The 17739-nt window shown below is 37.6% G+C and overlaps 1 long non-coding RNA gene across 1 annotated transcript in view; it reads right to left on the bottom strand.

The window, feature by feature from the left end:
- The window catches only part of Gm33462, a 28732-nt gene extending 11339 nt beyond the window's left edge, over positions 1-17393 (bottom strand). Inside the window, exon 1 of the long non-coding RNA XR_390367.3 lies at positions 17355-17393. This is a non-coding gene — a long non-coding RNA (predicted gene, 33462). The remainder of the gene's footprint in view (positions 1-17354) is intronic.
- Positions 17394-17739: the final 346 nt, after the last annotated feature.

The following is a 17739-nucleotide window of genomic DNA, read 5'->3' as shown; positions in this document are numbered from 1 at the left end:
TAGCTGCAAATGCCTCCCAGTCCAGCATGTTCACATCTTCTATGAAACTTTTGTTTATCTTCCCAGGAGGTGACATTCCCCTCCCCTCTTCTTTCTCTGAATTAAAACTAATATTGTGAACTGTTTTGACCAATTGAATGCAAAGGATAAACAGCTATGTCTCCCTGAGATCAGATTTTCAGACTTAATTGCCTCTGATTATTTTCTTTAAGATAGTTATTCAAGAAAAAAACTGAGCACAGTGCTAGACATTTGGAAAGTCAGGATGAGTTCCAGATCAGCCTATGCAACAAGTGAGACCTTGATTTAAGAAAACAAAGAGGAAGAGAATAGAATGAGAGGAGGAAAAAGGAGAAAGCAAGGAAGAGGAAGAAAGGAATTCTAGCCAACTGAAGGATGAGAGACTGTAAAGGACAATCAGGACACCTAGACAAGATTGTCCCCACTGCCTTGGATGTCCACAAAGTCCTTTCACTGCTTGCTGCCCAACCAAACTTACAACTCCATGCTGCCCTGCGCAGGACTCAAGCAAAGCCAGAGAGCATCACCTGAGAACTCCAGAGGCTCCTGATGAATAATGATGAGTCACTGTCTCAGGCTGCAGAATCATGGTCTGATTTGATCAATAGCCAAATATGACAGATGCAAAGAAATTTAAAGAGAATTTATTGGAGGAGAATTTAAGGAATTCTCAAGGATGTCATGATTCCTAAAAATTGCCATAATCTGAAAAGGGTTTCAGATTCAGGGAAGAGGTGTAGCCATCTTGGCTTGAAGCAGGAGAGATCCTGTTACTAAGCCTCAAGAATAGGTAGAACTTGAAAACAGACAGGATCTTGCATTATCTACTCAAAGGCCTGTACATACATCTTTGAAAAATAGGCTAGAACATGTAAAATTCTGAGTGGGATTTACATCTGTTTCAGAGATTGTTTCATTTTGTCACATGTGTTTGAGGTATAAAGAAGGGGCTCACATGTGCTTTCACAGAAGGAAATGAGAACACTAGTCAAAGGCATTAACTAATTTGCTATCATATGTCACCTATGCTACATGGTAACAAGAACGCCTGAGATACGCTCTCCCAGTAAAACAGTAATGGAACTCCTTAACACAGTACTGTTAACTCCAGCTAACATGGCACGTTTCCTGTTTGATTCTCTAGTCCTGTGCTTTTTCAGCTGTGCCTCCTTCACATGTGCCTCTGTTTCCATGTATGCTACCACCCCTGGTTACCATGGTTTCATGCCCTTTTTGTCTGCAGTTACTATTTTCCCTATGTTAGTCTGATATCATTTTCATGTATTTATTTGTCCTTTCTAACCCAAGATTCTATAGTTGTACTAAAAAGTTCCTTTCCAAAGCCAATGCCAAGGACTTTCTTCCACTCTTGCAATTTGAGTATTAACAGGTTCTTTATCTAGTGTGCGTTGTTTGTGTGAATAACATCAGAAAAATGAGCAATATTTTCTTTTGCATTGCATTGGTATATTCTTTTTCCAGAATCATTTATCAGAGAAAATATTCTTAAGACTGGAAAGATGACTCAGCAGTTAAGAGCACTTGCTGCTCTTGCAGAGAGGACTTAGGTTTGGTTTCCAGCATCCATATCGTGGTTCATAACCATCTGTAACTATAAGTTGAGAGGTCAGACTCCCTCTTTTCATCTCTATGTGTACTAGGCACACACATGGTGTATATATAAGTATCATACAAATAGGCAAATTCTTATACAAATGAAATAAATAAATTTAAATTTAAGAAAAGATAGTCTTTCTTTGTTATGTCCTCTGTTGAAAATAAGCTAGCTATATATTTTTGGGTTTATTGCTATGATTTTTGTTCTACACTATTGTTCTAGACACCTGGTTTTATTTCCCTTTTAATGGAAATTTTTTTCTCACATAATATACCCTGATAACTGTTTTCCCCTCTCTCTATTCCTGCCAGTTGTCCCTATCTCCCATCCCATCATGACCCACTCCTTTTCTGCCCCTCATTCAAAAATAAGGAAGCTTCTAATTAATATTAACAATATATAATATAATAAGATTAGCAAAAACTAACACATCAGAGTAGGATATAACAAACAGAAGGAAAAGATTCCAAATAAAACACAAGAAACAGAGACTCACTAGTTTGTACACCTACAAATCCCATAAAAAAAACTAAACTGGAAGCCATAATATAAGTACATGAAGGATCTAGTGCAGACCCTCAGAAATCACTCTTTTGTATCTCCTGTCTATTGGAGAGTAGAGTGGATGAGAACAGGTCTACTATCTACAATCTAAAGGTAGCTTCCAAAATAAATGAGACATAATGAAACCACACCGTCTATCATGCTGTGATGAGCTCAGGTACTGCCTAAGTCAACACTAAGTCTGAAGTTTCTCTGACAGCTGTTTCAGACATCTGACTGTCCTGGTGGTGGGTGACAAGCAGCAAGACAGTCAGAGTTGAACTGTATCCTACTCTTGCTCAAGGAGTGAGAGAGCCAACTGGGGGGTCAGTACAGGGCCCCATCCTCTGTGCCCAACAACAGTGATGGAGGGTGAGGGATTAGACTTTAGGAGCTGATTAACAGTCTTAGAGAGACAAAACTCCTTACTCCAGGCCACGGAGAAAAGTCTTCTTTATTAAGAGCTACGTCAATAACTATTCATCTTCATATTTGAATAGAATTGGACCTGGATGTTGAGGTTGTTGATTCCTGGCAGACTTGCCGATCCATTTTTGCTTTAAGTAGGCTATTTACATGCAAAAGGAAAGAGGGTGGCTGTTTCATGACAGCTTTGGAGTTAGTTAAAATATACAAAATGGTCTTAGGGAATGATGAGGTTCCTTGTGGCCATAAGACATTGACTATTTCTACAGTAATCTACCATGATATTCTAATATTTCAGGTTCTAAAGTCTGACAGATAAACTATCCATACCTGAGAAATCTCAGATATGGCTTCCCCACCTCAGTTTGTCATGAGTATGCAGTGTGCTGTGACTAGAAAATGGACAGTGGTAGCAGAGGCTTTGTCTCCTCTTTTGTCTGCCATAGTTATTATGGGTATTAATGTCTAAGAACCTATGAGCTTAAAATGTTTTAATATTTCCTCTGATATGTATATTAATCCACAAAGATAAGAAAATGTAAACTGTGCATCGTTTTTCAGAACGTGATAAGAAAGATGGAAAGGGCAGGTACAATAGTGTCAGGCTGCAGCCTCCTGTAAGACAAGGCTGTGTTCTGCTGCCATGGGATAAAGTCTTCCTTAGGACTGCCCCAGAGGCGAACACAAAGCAATAGCCCAGCATCGTGGGGCATAAGTATAATCTCAGCAACACTTGGGAGGTGAAAGCAAATAAGATAAAATAAAATAAGAAAAGGAAAGTAAAAAAGGAAGGGAAGTAGAAGAAAACAAGAATGAGACAGACAGAAAACAATGTGAGCAGGTAAGAGTAGACGTGTGTAGAGGTCCAAAGAATGCTGCAATCAGAGCATGCTACCACAGGACAATGCAGTTTTCCGGTAGAATTAATCCAACTAGTCAGTATTTATGTGAGGTGTAGCCAAACTTTAATGAATTGGGGAGAAAAAAAAAACAGGAAAGAAACAAAAGTAATGCACTTATTTCTAGCATTTATAGCATAGCAACCGGAATGAGTAGACCATAGATGTCTCATTCTTAGTAAATTGTTGAATTATTTCCAGCTTTATTTCTCTGTATTTGTCATAAACTGCTTGCATTCAACTTACTGAAAACTATGAGATGTCCCACTGTTGGACCAACAATGGTAAAACCACAATATATAATAATATTGCCTGTTTTTTCCATTTTGTCTCAGAAAGTTATGACTTGACCTAGAAAAGTGACTAAGACCATATTGCATTTCTGTCCAAGCCTGATGACTTTTGGGGCATGTGCATATGTGCGCGCACACACACACACACACACACACACACACACACACACACACACATTCACACTCACACTCGAGTAAAAGGTATGGCTCAGTCTGCTTAGGTCAAGCTATCTGCTACCACTCAAATTAATTCAATGACATGTTTATCAAAGTCATGATTTAAAAAAAACATCGGTGATTTAGCATCTAGTGCATTACATGAGCCAAGGTGGCCCCTTTCTGTTTATGTTGTTTCCCCTAAAACTGTTCTAAGCCTAGTCTTTGTTTTCATGGAAGGAGCTTCCTATACTGTAAAATGCCTAAGGAACTATTTGGCCAATTAATATAAGTATTCATTATTAATGAAAATGTTTTCCTCAGAGAGTTGCATATTGCCTGAAATTCCCTTCACTGATGTTATTTTATAATGACGGTCATGTGATACTTGGTGATTTTAGCTGAATATGTTTACATTTTTTTAAGAAATTAAAACATATGTCCACATATTATCTCGGTGGGTCTGTCCACTTAGCGCAATGCTAATTAGCCTGTCCTAGGAATTCAAGCCAGGAGTGGATGTCTTTTGCTGGAAAAGTTCAAGATTCTCTATATGCAACTCATGGTCAGCACACACGATCTATTGACCTTTCACTTTTGGATTATTGGGAAAGAGTGATGGAAACAGGGGCAGAGGTAAATAATTTGGATGACGCTAATAAATGTTGGGAAAGAAAGAAAATCAACTCTTCTTTCCTTCTAAGACATTTTATAAGAAACTCTTATGAGTAATCTCAGAACCTAGGCTCTTCCTGATCTGCTAAGTACTCAATTGAAACTTTCAACTAAATCAATTGTCTAATAATGATACAGGCTTCCTAGTAGTCAGAACAAATATCCTTTCCCCCAAAGTCCTATATTCAGTAATGTACAACTTGTATTGATATTGTATTGATAAAATAATATACACTAATATACCAGGTAGAAAGAACAAAACTCGATGCTATCTATCTCCGGAGAGAGAGAGAGAGAGAGAGAGAGAGAGAGAGAGAGAGAGAGAGAGAGAGAGAGAGAGAGGTCATTCCATTGATTGTGCCTGGAAAGAATCAAGTGCTCTATGATCTAAATGGCTTTGAGCTTATATAGTAATTTACAGGAAGCTAATGCTGAGCACTCAGGTTGGAGATGAGAGCTAATCCTGTAACACTAGAGTGTTTTTTAAGATATCAGGGAGGTTGACTCACTTTAAGATAAACCACAAGTCAAAGTACCCCATGTAACAAATGTTTCTTAAAAGGAAACATATTCCCAGCATCACATTAGAGCTGCTGCTGATGAGACCAATTTAGAAAAAAAAAAAAAAAGTTGAAATGGCAGGCAGTGCTTTCCCATTCTTTAGCTCACTTTCCCTGAGTTTTAAAACCTGACTAAGTCCTAGAGACAAGGGACCCACAGGCTGAGTCGTGGAGTCGGGGGAGCTCAAGTGCTTCTGCTAAGAGCTCTTCTCTTACCCTTCCCCTCTTTCATGATTTTTTTTTTTTTTTTTTTTTTTGTGATCTCTGATCAAAACCTACAGCTGGCAGAGATCATAGAGGACCACCTGCCAATGAATGTGAGAAGCCTGGCTTCTGGCTGGCTCCCTTCTTTATCTAAAGTCATTCTGATCATAAACAAAGGAGAGAAGGGAGCAAGAAGCAGCAAAGAGTGAGCACATTGTAGCAACTGAAGGCATTAAAAAATCATTTTTAAAAAACCAAAGGCATTTATATTTATGGATGGCATTGTTATTTACTCAGCCTTGGGACTAAGGAAAAGGAGAGGTGATTATTAAAACTATTTTCAAATTATGTGTCAAGTCTTCAAGTCACCTGGGTCTGAAATCTGCCATTTTCTTGAGGGTCTGGCTTTTTACTACAAAATGCCTTGTAACTGGATTCCTCTTAAATTTAAATAATTCCATACAATGGATAGATAGTGCCAAACAGGTCTCCTGTTACAATAGGACCTAGGGTCACATTTTAAAGACTCGGCTCCCATTACCCACTCTCTTAGCTCCCTTAGTCACTTGGCACCTGCATCTGCTATCATTTTGTCTCCATAATAAATACTTGAGTCTTCATTATCTGCACTTTCTCTGTGCATGACTATTTGTGTCTCCAACTCCACCAACATCTCTTTAAGGACAGATGCCTAACTTCTCCAAATCACCCATAATCCTTACCTCATTCCCTAGCGTGAGAATCATTGTCAGATAAAATAGAATTCCAGCTTAGCTTTACTTCAAGGAAATTGCCTGGAAAGTAAATCCACTCATTCTACCCATTTATTCAACTGGAACTCGTAAAAAAGGAGGTTCACTATCTTCCTCACATCACAATATACATAAAAAAATATTCCTGTGGAAGCATGGGCTTTTCTCTGGAGATAACTGTCTTGACCTGACAGAAACTAATTTCTCAACATACTTGTAAGCAATTCATGGAATAAAAACAAATTGTGGTGAGTTTTAGGCATGGTACCTGACTGTAATGTTATTACTTAGGAAGCTGAACCAACAGAATTATGAGTTTGAAACCAGCTTCAAAAACAATAACAAGCCACAGAGATATGGTGAAATTGTGGTTATTTCTCCTGTAAGAATCTATATACTGTTGTATTGTGACTTGCATACAGAAGTGAGAACAAGATCAAGGAGGCTTGACCCTTGCCATTGAAAAGTAAGGATTGAAAACTAGAATTTAAATACATAAAAAGTTATACTCTATGCCTAGGAAGATGCAATGGCCCAATGAGGAACCAGAGAAGGTGTACTGAAAACATGGGTTATAGTCTTAGTGTTATTGAGAAAGTCTCAACTGTCTGTACAGTGAATAATATGCAAGGTATTAGGAATAGGGTTCCAGTTGGGAAATAATTACCTTGCTGATCAGATCAATCCTTTGATAAAGAAACTGTAGTAAATAGGGAAATGGTTACCAGAGAAGATGGGAATGTGTACAAGACCAGTAGGGCAGAGTTGAGTTAAACATTAAAGGACAAGTTGAATTTTAACCAGTAGAAATCCACTGTTTGAACAAAGACTTTGATCTACAGAAAGGCAGCAATCAAGACAAGGAAGTGTTGTTAGAGTTGGATAAAGCCTGAGAGATATGCAAGAATACTGGAAGGAAGTAGAGAGGAAAGCCAGTCCTGTCCCTAGCACTAGGAGAGCAGAGTCCAAAGCATGCTTTGGGGCTAATGGGAAGAGGATTCACTAGCACGAATTGGAGAAGAAAAAAAAAAAAAACAGAACAGGGCAGAAGAGCCATAGGTGAAGTTAGAGACAGCGTTCCAAGTTTAGCAAGCAGAACTGCCCACTACCTTTGAATGTTAGATAATTAGTACTCCTTAATGTAACTGTAGCTTTTATATTTAAGGCATTTTAATACTTAAAATATGTCACTGTTCATCTGAAATTCCAGTTGCACAAGGTACCTTGTCTTGCATCAACAACTTGGTGGGAGAAATGAAACCCAAAAGGCTGTGGGAAAGTGAGCCTTGGACCTTAAACAGCTTCTCAGTGGTTCTATGGCAATAGAATGAGGTACACTGCTCACGTGAGTGTGGAGCCCTGGCTTCAAACCTGGCTAATCATTGCCTTCAAGGTCAATACAAACCCTCTCCAATTTGAAGGTTTCTCCATCATTCTGTAATGTAGGAACTCTTGCAGTAATTATTTTTTTTTTTCAAATATAGGAAAGAAAGTAGCAGGCTAACAGGGAACAGAACGACTGCAGCAACATGCACAGCAAATGATCCAGGAGGCTAAGGAACTCAGCAGACCAAGGAAGTAGAATCAAGCTACTTACTTAAAAACAAAAAGCAGGAGAATCACTGAATTTTTGGTGGACACTGGGGATGGTTCTGGAGAAAAATGTTCTTAGCAATGTTGAGAGCCTTGAGATAGTAAATGAGTGTGGGCTGGTAAGAGATTTGTTAATCAGTATAACCTTATCAATTCTTAGTAGGACAACTGGAGTAGCAGTGGATATTAGAATATGGAATTTTTTGAAAATAAATTATTAGGGAACAGAAATAACAGGTAGTCAAAGAGATAAAACACTCAATTAGTCTGGGCTAGAAAAGGAAGCCATGCATCTTAGTCAGGCTTCTTATTGCCATGACAAAGTACCATCAGACAGAACAACTTTAAAAGAAGAAAGATATGTTTAGGTCATGGTTTCAGAGATTTCACTCACAGCCATTGGCTATGTTGAATCTAGGCCTGTGAGAGGTAGAATGTTATAGTCATTGATGCATGGTGACAGAGGCTTCCCAGCATGCAAAAGAAGGGACAAAGGATCAGTGAGGAGCTACAACAATATCAAGCTGCACCCAGGGCATGCCTGTGGTGACATGCTTCCTCGGGAGTCTCTATCTCCTAAAGTGTCTGGAGCCTCCCCAAAGACCACTGTTAGCCGGATACCAAGCTGTTAGTGCGTGTGCCGTTTTAGATGACATATCACATTAACAGACCACCCAGGAAAATGACAATGAACATGGAAATGCAGAATTCATGTTAGAACGGTACAGTGCACATAAAGAATAATTTCTTATCAATCATTCCAGCAAGATGTGCCCACCAAGGTAACAGTGACATGACTAGGATCATTATCCTCTTTATGATTACATCTGAGCCCCACTCGGTAGAACAACATACATGCCTAGCACTGTATTTTTGCTCAAAAACTTATGATTGGAGAAGTCACAAGCACTAGGGGCAAATTTGCTCCTGATGTTTTGCTAATGGATATGTAATCTAAGCACCTTCTAGACATGTGTGTTTACATCCGTAGACCAGTGCTGTGTTCAGTCTTCATCAGACAAGTTTCTTTTTACAAAGAGTGACAGATGATTCAGAGACAGATAACTGTGCAGAGTGCTGAGACTAATGGACTAAATAGGGCCTCTTTAGCACCCCCTTCCAAGAGCCAGAGAGCTGTGTGGAAGAGGGTAGGGAACAATTTTAAGAGCCTGAGACTGGGCAGGGATGATAAACACTGTCTTTTGGGTATGACGCAACCATTGCAATCATGAACAGACAGTGGCAGTGACTTACCTGTATCTGACCTGCATAACAGAAAGACATGGACATGGGAAGAAGAACCTGTTTCAGAAGGAGAAGAGATTCACCAAGAGGGAAAGGAGATGAACCAGGGTAATGGGGGTGATTATGATCAAAATAACTTGTGGAAATGTATGAAACTGATGAAAACAATCTCTTTTATAAGGGTAATTTCCCTAGACAAAAATAAAATAAAATTGTTAGAATAGAAAAACGTATATACTCTTATTTGGAGAGTCAGAGTACATCAGAGAAAAATATAACAAAGGGATGTACTGACTGGGCTATTCAGATAAGGAGTTCCAGAAATGCTGAGGTATGAGCTAGAGTTATGAAAGGGTCATCAGGACAGGTGATGAATTTGCCTACAAGACCCGAAGACTTTGAAATGTTGATACTTTTTAAACTGAGAAGTGAATCATAGATCCTAATGAATAAATAGTTAGATTCTCACCTTTTATGTGAAAATATTCCCCAAATGTCTCTGAAGGTTATGACAGCTCAGTTTGCATAATACAAACCCAAAGTTAACCTTCTATTTACAGTTTCCCTATTCTCTTCTGATGCAAATATGCTTGTTTCCTATTGAAGAAAAGCAGTATTTTCTTTCCAATAATAAAGAGTCCTAGGCTATGGCAATCTGTGAAATACATTAAGTGAAATGAGGTTTTTTTTTTTAGCTTCTTCTTGCCTTTTATGAAAAAATTCAATAGCTACACATTATATGTGAACATTTTCTCACAACTTTCCTATTTAGAAGCTATTATAAAATAGTCAAATGTGAAGTAAATGTTCTCTGTATTTCACAAACCACTTACACAACAGCACAAATATTCAGATAACAAATTCAAGAAATTATAAGATGAAACTCCAAGGATGGAGAGGACCAAAGTATCAGTAATGAGCAGTGTCATGCAGATTTATCCCACAGCATTGCATCTCCTTTCAAATGTGCTTCCCAAGTCTCCGTGACTATGGAGATCCTTATCTAGAGAGAACAAGTTAGTTCTCCTATCTGTTGTCATCAGGACAAGTGAGGCCTTGAGCTGCCGGATAGATTAATTAAAGCATGTAAGTTCTATGGAGTAACAAATTAGAATATTTCTGTAGAAATAATTCTTCATAAAATCCACTCTAAAGCAGAATATTCAAAGAAACATTGAGATTGATAGTGCCCCAAATCAGGTAGATAGTTTACATCTATTGGCTAGTTGTTCGATGACAAGGTCATACTGCAGAATGGCATTATTCTAAGAAGCTATTTGTTATACTTAAGTGAAATTTAAAATATAAGCCAATATCTGTTATTGGCTTGTATAAACATTAGATATAATTAAAGTTTTCAGTAACCAACAGTATGAAGTTATCATATTATAATACATATATACAACTTGCAGTCACGACAAATTGTAGGTCAAAGGTTTTGTGGCTGGGTTCGTGTCCAAATCCCTCTGTGGAAGCTCTGCCTGTTTCTAGAAGATGACTGGTTCAGAGTCCATATGCCCCAGAATTAGGAGTGTTCCCTAGGGTCACCCTCATAAATTCCAGAGAGTTTCCATTGCATTAGGTTATATACCATGTCCCCCTAATTCAAGTTTTCTATCCAGTACTTCCTCCCTCCACCCCCAACTTAATCCCTCCTGTTCCCGTGCCCACCTGCCCTCAGTCTCTACTGGAAATATATTTTTCCCCTATCCCAGGATATCCATTAGTCTAGTATTGAGCTCTTTTTGTTACTTAGCCTCCTCTGGGTCTGTGGATTATAGCAAGGTTATCTTTACAGCTAATATTCACTTATAAGTGAGTACATGCTATGTTTGTCTTTCTGGCTCTGAGTTACCTTTTCTAGTTCCATCTATTTGTATGTCTAAATCTCATGATGTCCTTATTTTTAATAGCTGAGTAGTATTTCATTGTGTAAATATACTACATAATTTTTAATTATTATTTTAATCCATTTTTCTGTTGAGGGACATGTAGGCTGTTTCCAGTTTCTGGTTATTTGGAATAAAGTTGTTATGACCTTAGCTAAGCAGGTGTGATAAGGTGGAACATCTTTTGGGTGTGTGCCCAGAAGTGTCATGGCTGGGTCTTTAGGTAGATCAGTTCCCAATTTTCTGAGAAACTACAATGTTGATTTCCAAAGTGGTTGAACAAGTTTGTTCTCCCACCAGTAGTGGAGGAGTGTTTCCCTTGTTTCATATCCTCACCACCATGATCAGACACTTGTGTTACTGATCTTAGCCATTCTAACATGTATAAGATGGAATCTCAAAACATTTTGATTTGTATTTCTCTGGTGGTTAAAGATGTTGAACATTTCTTTAAGTCTTTCTCAGTCATTTGGGATTCCTCTGTTGAAAAATTTCTGTTTTTATCTGAACACCATTTTCAATTGTATTATTTGGCTGATAATGTTTAGTTTATGAAGTTCTTTATATATTTTTGATATCATCTCTCTGTCAGGTGTGGGAAAATCTTCCCATTCTGTGGGGCTTCCATTTTGTTCTATTGAAGGCATCCTTTGCCTTATGGAAGATTTCCAGTTTCATGAGGTCCCATTTATTAATAGGTTGATCTTAGTACCTGTGCTATTGATGTATGCATTTATCACTGTGTAGAACGGCGGCCTCTGCCTACCAAAAGCTAGGCTTAAATGGGTGTGCCAATGCCTTAATCTTATCAATATTCACTCACATGTTCTACTCTATTCTACAGTTATTTAGGTAGTCTCTTATTATTGAAATTTACATTGCTTTTATTATTATTATATACATTACAATGCAGAAATGATTTTAAATTAATCATAAATAAGAATAAATTTTATGTTAAAATGAATTCCCTCAACATTTAAAAAGAACATAACAAAAATTTTAACTTTTTTTTTTAATTCCCCCATGTGGTGATTACCAATACCAGCTGCCAGAAAAACTCATACTCATTTTAAAATAAAAATCAAATAGATTTGACCTTGTTCCTTTTCAGTTGTTAAGGTTCAATATGGTCTGGGAGTGTAGCTCAGCTGGAGAATTTTGCATTTAAATTCCTGGGGTTTAAGTCAAAGCACTTAAAAAAATAAAGAAATTTTGAAGAAACTGAATGGTTTTAATCTTTATTTTTGCTATATTTATAATTTTGGAAGACACACATAGATAGATAGATAGATAGATAGATAGATAGATAGATAGATAGATAGATAGATAGGTAGATAGGTAGGTAGATAGATAGATAGATAGATAGATAGATAGATAGATAGATAGATAGATAGATGATAGATGATAGATGATAGATGATAGATAGATAGATAGATCACTGTAATATCTTTATGTTTAAGATACATGCCACATTTTACCCACTGAATAAACAAAAGAACCTCTCAATATTTTTTAGTGGTTTGAATGAAAGTAGTTAACGTGGTGTCTTAGTTCGTGTTTTACTACTGTGAACAGACACTATGACCACGACTACTCTTATAAGGACAACATTTAATTAGGGTTAGCTTACAGGTTCAGAGGTTCCGCTATTGTTATCAAGGTGGTAACATGGCAGCATCCAGGCACATGATACAGGAGGAGCTGAGAATGCTACACCATTATCTGAAGGCTGCTAGCAGAACACTGACTTCCAGGAAGCTAGGATGAGGGTCTTAAAGCCTACACCCACAGTGACACACCTACTCCAACAAGGCCACACCTATTCTACACCTAAGCTTTCATATTTAATAAAGAAATAGTAAATCTCTTATTATTTGGTGTTGATTTTTATTAAATGTATTAAAATTTCTTAAATGATACACTGGCCTATTGTGTTCTTAAACTCACATCTTTTATATTTTTGATTTCTTATAGAAATTTATCTACCTAAAATAGGAAAGCCACAAATATTATGTTGTATATAAAATGTCTTATTTGTCACCTTAAATTTGTGTTTTATATTGTGTCTTTTTATATTGTTACATTTGTTAAGAATTTTGTTTGTTTATTTACCAGCAAAATCCTCTTTTAGACTTGCCTGTGACCTGTTCTTTCCAGACTTTTATAATAGTGTACATCCATAACAGATTATTGACATTTTTCATAGTATTTCAGTGCTTTAGTCATCCATCCATCCGTCTGTCTGTCTGTCTGTCTGTCTGTCTATTTATCTATCTAATCTATAATTTGTGAAGATGTATGGCTTAGGCTGACCTGGATTTCATATCAGCCCTTCTACCTCAGCCTCCCAAGGCTTAAGATGATAGGTATGAAGCATCAACCTGAACTCAATTTCCTGAGGCATTTTTTGACACACAAAATGGGGGGGGGGGGTAGCATGCAGGCAATACCTCTAAGCAATTTCTAGAAAAATAATTGCTAGACTCTATCACACAATGCTGAAATACAGTTCCTAAAATAGTCTTTGAGAATATCACATGTGTATATAATGAATTTTTGTCATTTGTCCCATTTACAAACTCACTTAATCTGAAAGAAAACCCTTGACTTCTTAATTTGGTCTTCTCTCCCACCATCTCTCCCTTTCCTTCCTTGCTCTTTCCTGTTTATTGTGAGTCTTAATGAGTTTAGTTGTGGTTGCTCTGTTAGAGTATGGGGTAAGTAACCGCAGAAACATACTTTGAAAGAATGTACTCCACTTTTATCTCATGTGAGCACATGTGAAGTTTTCCACATTTATAAATTTCTAAATATCCCCACAACATGATTTGACATAATTGCTATGGTGACAAATGGGCCAGTGAGTTTATATTTTATGACATACTAAAAACGTCATCTTATTGTCTTTGAGTTTGAAGAAATCATCATTATAGTTTGGGTGTATCAAGTTTATTTTCATTTTGAGCCTCCTTGTGCATCTCTGCACTTTCTGTAATGCTTGGAAACTTGACTAGGAAGGAAAAGAATTTTAGGAGCTAGAGGAATCAAGGACACCACAGGAATATGGCCCACAGAATCAACCAACCAGCTCATATGGTCTCACAAACAACAATCAGGGAGCCTATATGTGTCTGAGCTAGGTTCTTTTTATACACAGAATGGTTGTGTAGCTTGCTGTTCTTATGTGTGTCCTAACAGAGGTAATGCAGTGTCTCTGACTCTTTTGCTTGCACTAAGAACACTTTTCCTCCTATTGGTTTGAATTGTCCAGCCTCATTGATATGAGTGTATGTGCCTAGTCTTATTGAATCTTATTGTGCCATGCTTGGATTACATCCCTTGGAGACCTACTGTATTGAAGGGCACTAGAGAGTAATAAGTCTGGAGGGTAAATGGAGGTAGGGGAGGGACTGGGAGAAGACAAGGGACAGGAAACTGTAGTTAGGATAGAATTTATGAGAGAAGAGTAAATCAAAAGTAGAGAAATGTATTATATATATCAACGTTTATGCATTTAAATACACACACACACACACACACACACATGGAATAATTAGCAAGATTAAATTACCCATTGTTGTGGTATTAACTTCAAGTTTGTAAAACTTTCTAACTGTCCATGTGTGTTGTACTGAAAGAACTATGAGAAAATATGCAAACAGATGACTAGTGATGGAGTTGTGGTGGGTTATGGCAGTATTATACCTTGCCTGGTCTACAGAGTGGGTTCTAAGACATCCAGGGAACACAGAGATATGGAAGAGAGCAGAATGGAGAGAGAGAGAGAGAGAGAGAGAGAGAGAGACAGAGACAGAGACAGAGAGACAGAGAGACAGAGAGACAGAGAGACAGAGAGACAGAGAGACAGAGAGACAGAGACAGAGAGAGAGACAGATTAAATTTATGAAATAAAAACATTTAAAAATTATTTTTACTAAGCTTTAAGGTTTTGTTTGTTTTGGTTACTTTTCTTTTTAAGATGGGATTTCTCTGAGTAGCACTGGCTGTTCTGGAACTATTTTTATAGACCAAGCCGGCCTCTAACTCAGAGAGATCCACCTGCCTCTGTCTTTCAAGCACTAAGATTAAACGCATATGGCACCACATCCAGCTAGCTTTAAGTTTTTCATTCAATCAAATTCTAATAAATTATGTCTCTTCAATCAATGCTTCTACTAATTCATCAATACTTTCCTTTAATCACTTTCTAGTTTATAAAACCATGTGAAATAAGTGATATATGTGTAAATATGCTTATGTTAGTATATATGTAAATATGCATGAATGTAGACATGCATATATGTAGGTATTAGATAGATAGATAGATAGATAGATAGATAGATAGATAGATAGATAGATAGATTTAACTGAATCTCATCCCGAATGGCACTAATGAGAAATCCTGCTTAAAATAAGATTGATGGGAATATTTATTGTAATAGTTATGATCTCTGATGTTCCATAAATCTTTTCTGTAGATTTACATTTGACAACTTAGACTGATGGTCTGAAAGTCAACATGTGCACTGCACAAAATCTAATGGTCACAAATACCCCCCCCCCCCGTGTGTGTGTGTGTGTGTGTGTGTGTGTGTGTTACGCACATAGATGTGTGAGGGGGAGCATACACAAGCACACATAAAAGTCACAAGAAGGCATGAGGTGTCCTGCTATGTCACTCTCCACATTAGTCTTTTGTTTTGATATCTCTCTCTGAAGCTGGAGCTGTGCTGACAACTAGCAAGCTCCAATGATCTCCTGGGCCCTCCCTCCGTAGCACTAGGATTATGCTTCCTCGTGCATCCACACCTACATTTTTAAGTGAGTACTAAGAATTTGAATTTGGATCCTCATGTATACAGTGCAAGATCTCTTATGTGCTAAACTCTCCGCAGCCTCATATTTTTCTTTTCTTTGTTTACAAAGAAGTCTTTTTCTTAGGGCTAGAAACAACTGTTTACTGGATATAAAATTCTCAATTGACTCTGTGTGCATTTAAAAGTGCACACTGTGATTTCGATGTCTTCTGGTTTCAGAATCTCTGGCATGAAGTCTTTTGCAATTCTTTGCATAATTTTTTTTAATTTTTGCAGTGTGCTTAAGTCTTAATGTTTATCATTTGTGAATAGTCCGTGGGCACAATGCACAAAATACTGGAAATTTGGAAATAGATTGTTCTTACTTAATTTTCTCCTTAAACCATCATTTTTTTCTGTAATTCAAATAACAAATGTGTTACATCTTTGATATGGTTCATAGTTGATTGAGTATCTTTAATGATCTTACATTTAGATTGTTCTTTTGTGCTTTGTTTAACAAAGACCAGTAATGTCTTCCTGATCATTTGTCTTGTTTCTAGTGTTTACTATATTACAAAAAACATATAATAAAGTTCTCATTTCTGGTCCTAACTTTTAAAATCTTGTCTGCTATGGTGGATATTGCATGTATTCTCAGCATTCCAGGGGATACAGTTCAATGAGCACAAGTCCAGGAGCTCTCTGCAATGTCATCATGTCTTAAATGAAATTTACCATTGCTCCTGTCTTCATATTCACCTTTTTAAATATTTGTCCATTGGTTAGATTTTAGTTCCCTCTCCCTAAGGTGTCTGTTACCAACCCCATCATGTTTTTCCTTCCAGAGTCTGTTTCTCTAGGCTAAGCTTTTGCTCATTTATGGATTCAGTTTCTTCCTTACTAAAACTGATAAAATTTGAATCATACTCTAGATACCATGTTCTTATATCCTTGCATTCTGGAGTTTTATGTATGTGGGCTCTGGTATATATTACTACTTGCAAAAAGCTTTATCTACAAATGGCTCTTTCATCTTTGTCAGGGTGTATCTAGAGTGGCCTCTATCTTGAACATTGCTTAGCCAAACTACCATTTGGGGAGTCTCTACTGAGTTCTCTAGGTGGTCAGAAAAGAATGCTACATGTCACCACATGTGGAGCCTATTTCTCTGCTTTCTACTCCTCTGGCTTCCTGGTATGTCTTTGCCTTGTTTCATGAGTGTTCACTTAGTGTGTAAGATTTAAATAAGTATATCACTAGCTTATATATCATCTTCTCAAGTTTCCTTTTTTATGTAGTATCAGCTGTTTGGAATTATGTCCTAAAACCCTCACCCTCCTCAGTCTCTCCAGACTCTGGTCTCTCTCTCTCTCTCTTCTACTTGGCATGCTGCCATTGCCTCATAAATGGAAATATACCTTTAAGAAAAACCAGAGGAATTCTAGAACATGTCCACTGGTTTTCCACTTTTCAAATATGAGAGTTCTGCCTTATCTGTTCCTTAATGTAGATGTTGTTGCCTGTCTTCTTGATGTTTTCTCAGAAAGAGAAAAAGTCTGCTCTGTGTCATTCTACTCTTAGAATGTGGGAACATTTTAGAAAACCTAGAGAAATGACTCATTGGAACTAGAAGAAAAAATTTACAAATTCTAATTATGAAATCAGAATAGTAAGTTCTTACACGCGTTCTCGCGACCGGCCAGGAAGAACGCAGCAAACCGGAATCTTCTGCGGCAAAGCTTTATTGCTTACATCTTCAGGAGCCAGAGAGCAAGAGAGCAAGAGCTCTATTGCTTACATCTTTAGGAGCCAGAGCGCAAGAGAGCAAGAGCTCTATTGCTTACATCTTTAGGAGCCAGAGAGCAAGAGTGCAAGAGAGCAAGAGCCTTATTGCTTACATCTTCAGGAGCCAGAGAGCAAGAGAGCAAGAGAGAGAATGGCGAAACCCCGTCCCTTTTAAGGAGAATTATCCTCCGCCTAGGACGTGTCACTCCCTGATTGGCTGCAGCCCATCGGCAGAGTTGTCGTCACGGGGAAGGCAGAGCACATGGGGTGGAGAACTACCC

This window comes from Mus musculus, chromosome 4, assembly GCF_000001635.26.
Source record: "Mus musculus strain C57BL/6J chromosome 4, GRCm38.p6 C57BL/6J".
NCBI classification, from domain to species: domain Eukaryota; kingdom Metazoa; phylum Chordata; class Mammalia; order Rodentia; family Muridae; genus Mus; species Mus musculus.
This window is presented reverse-complemented; position numbering and strand designations above follow the sequence as displayed.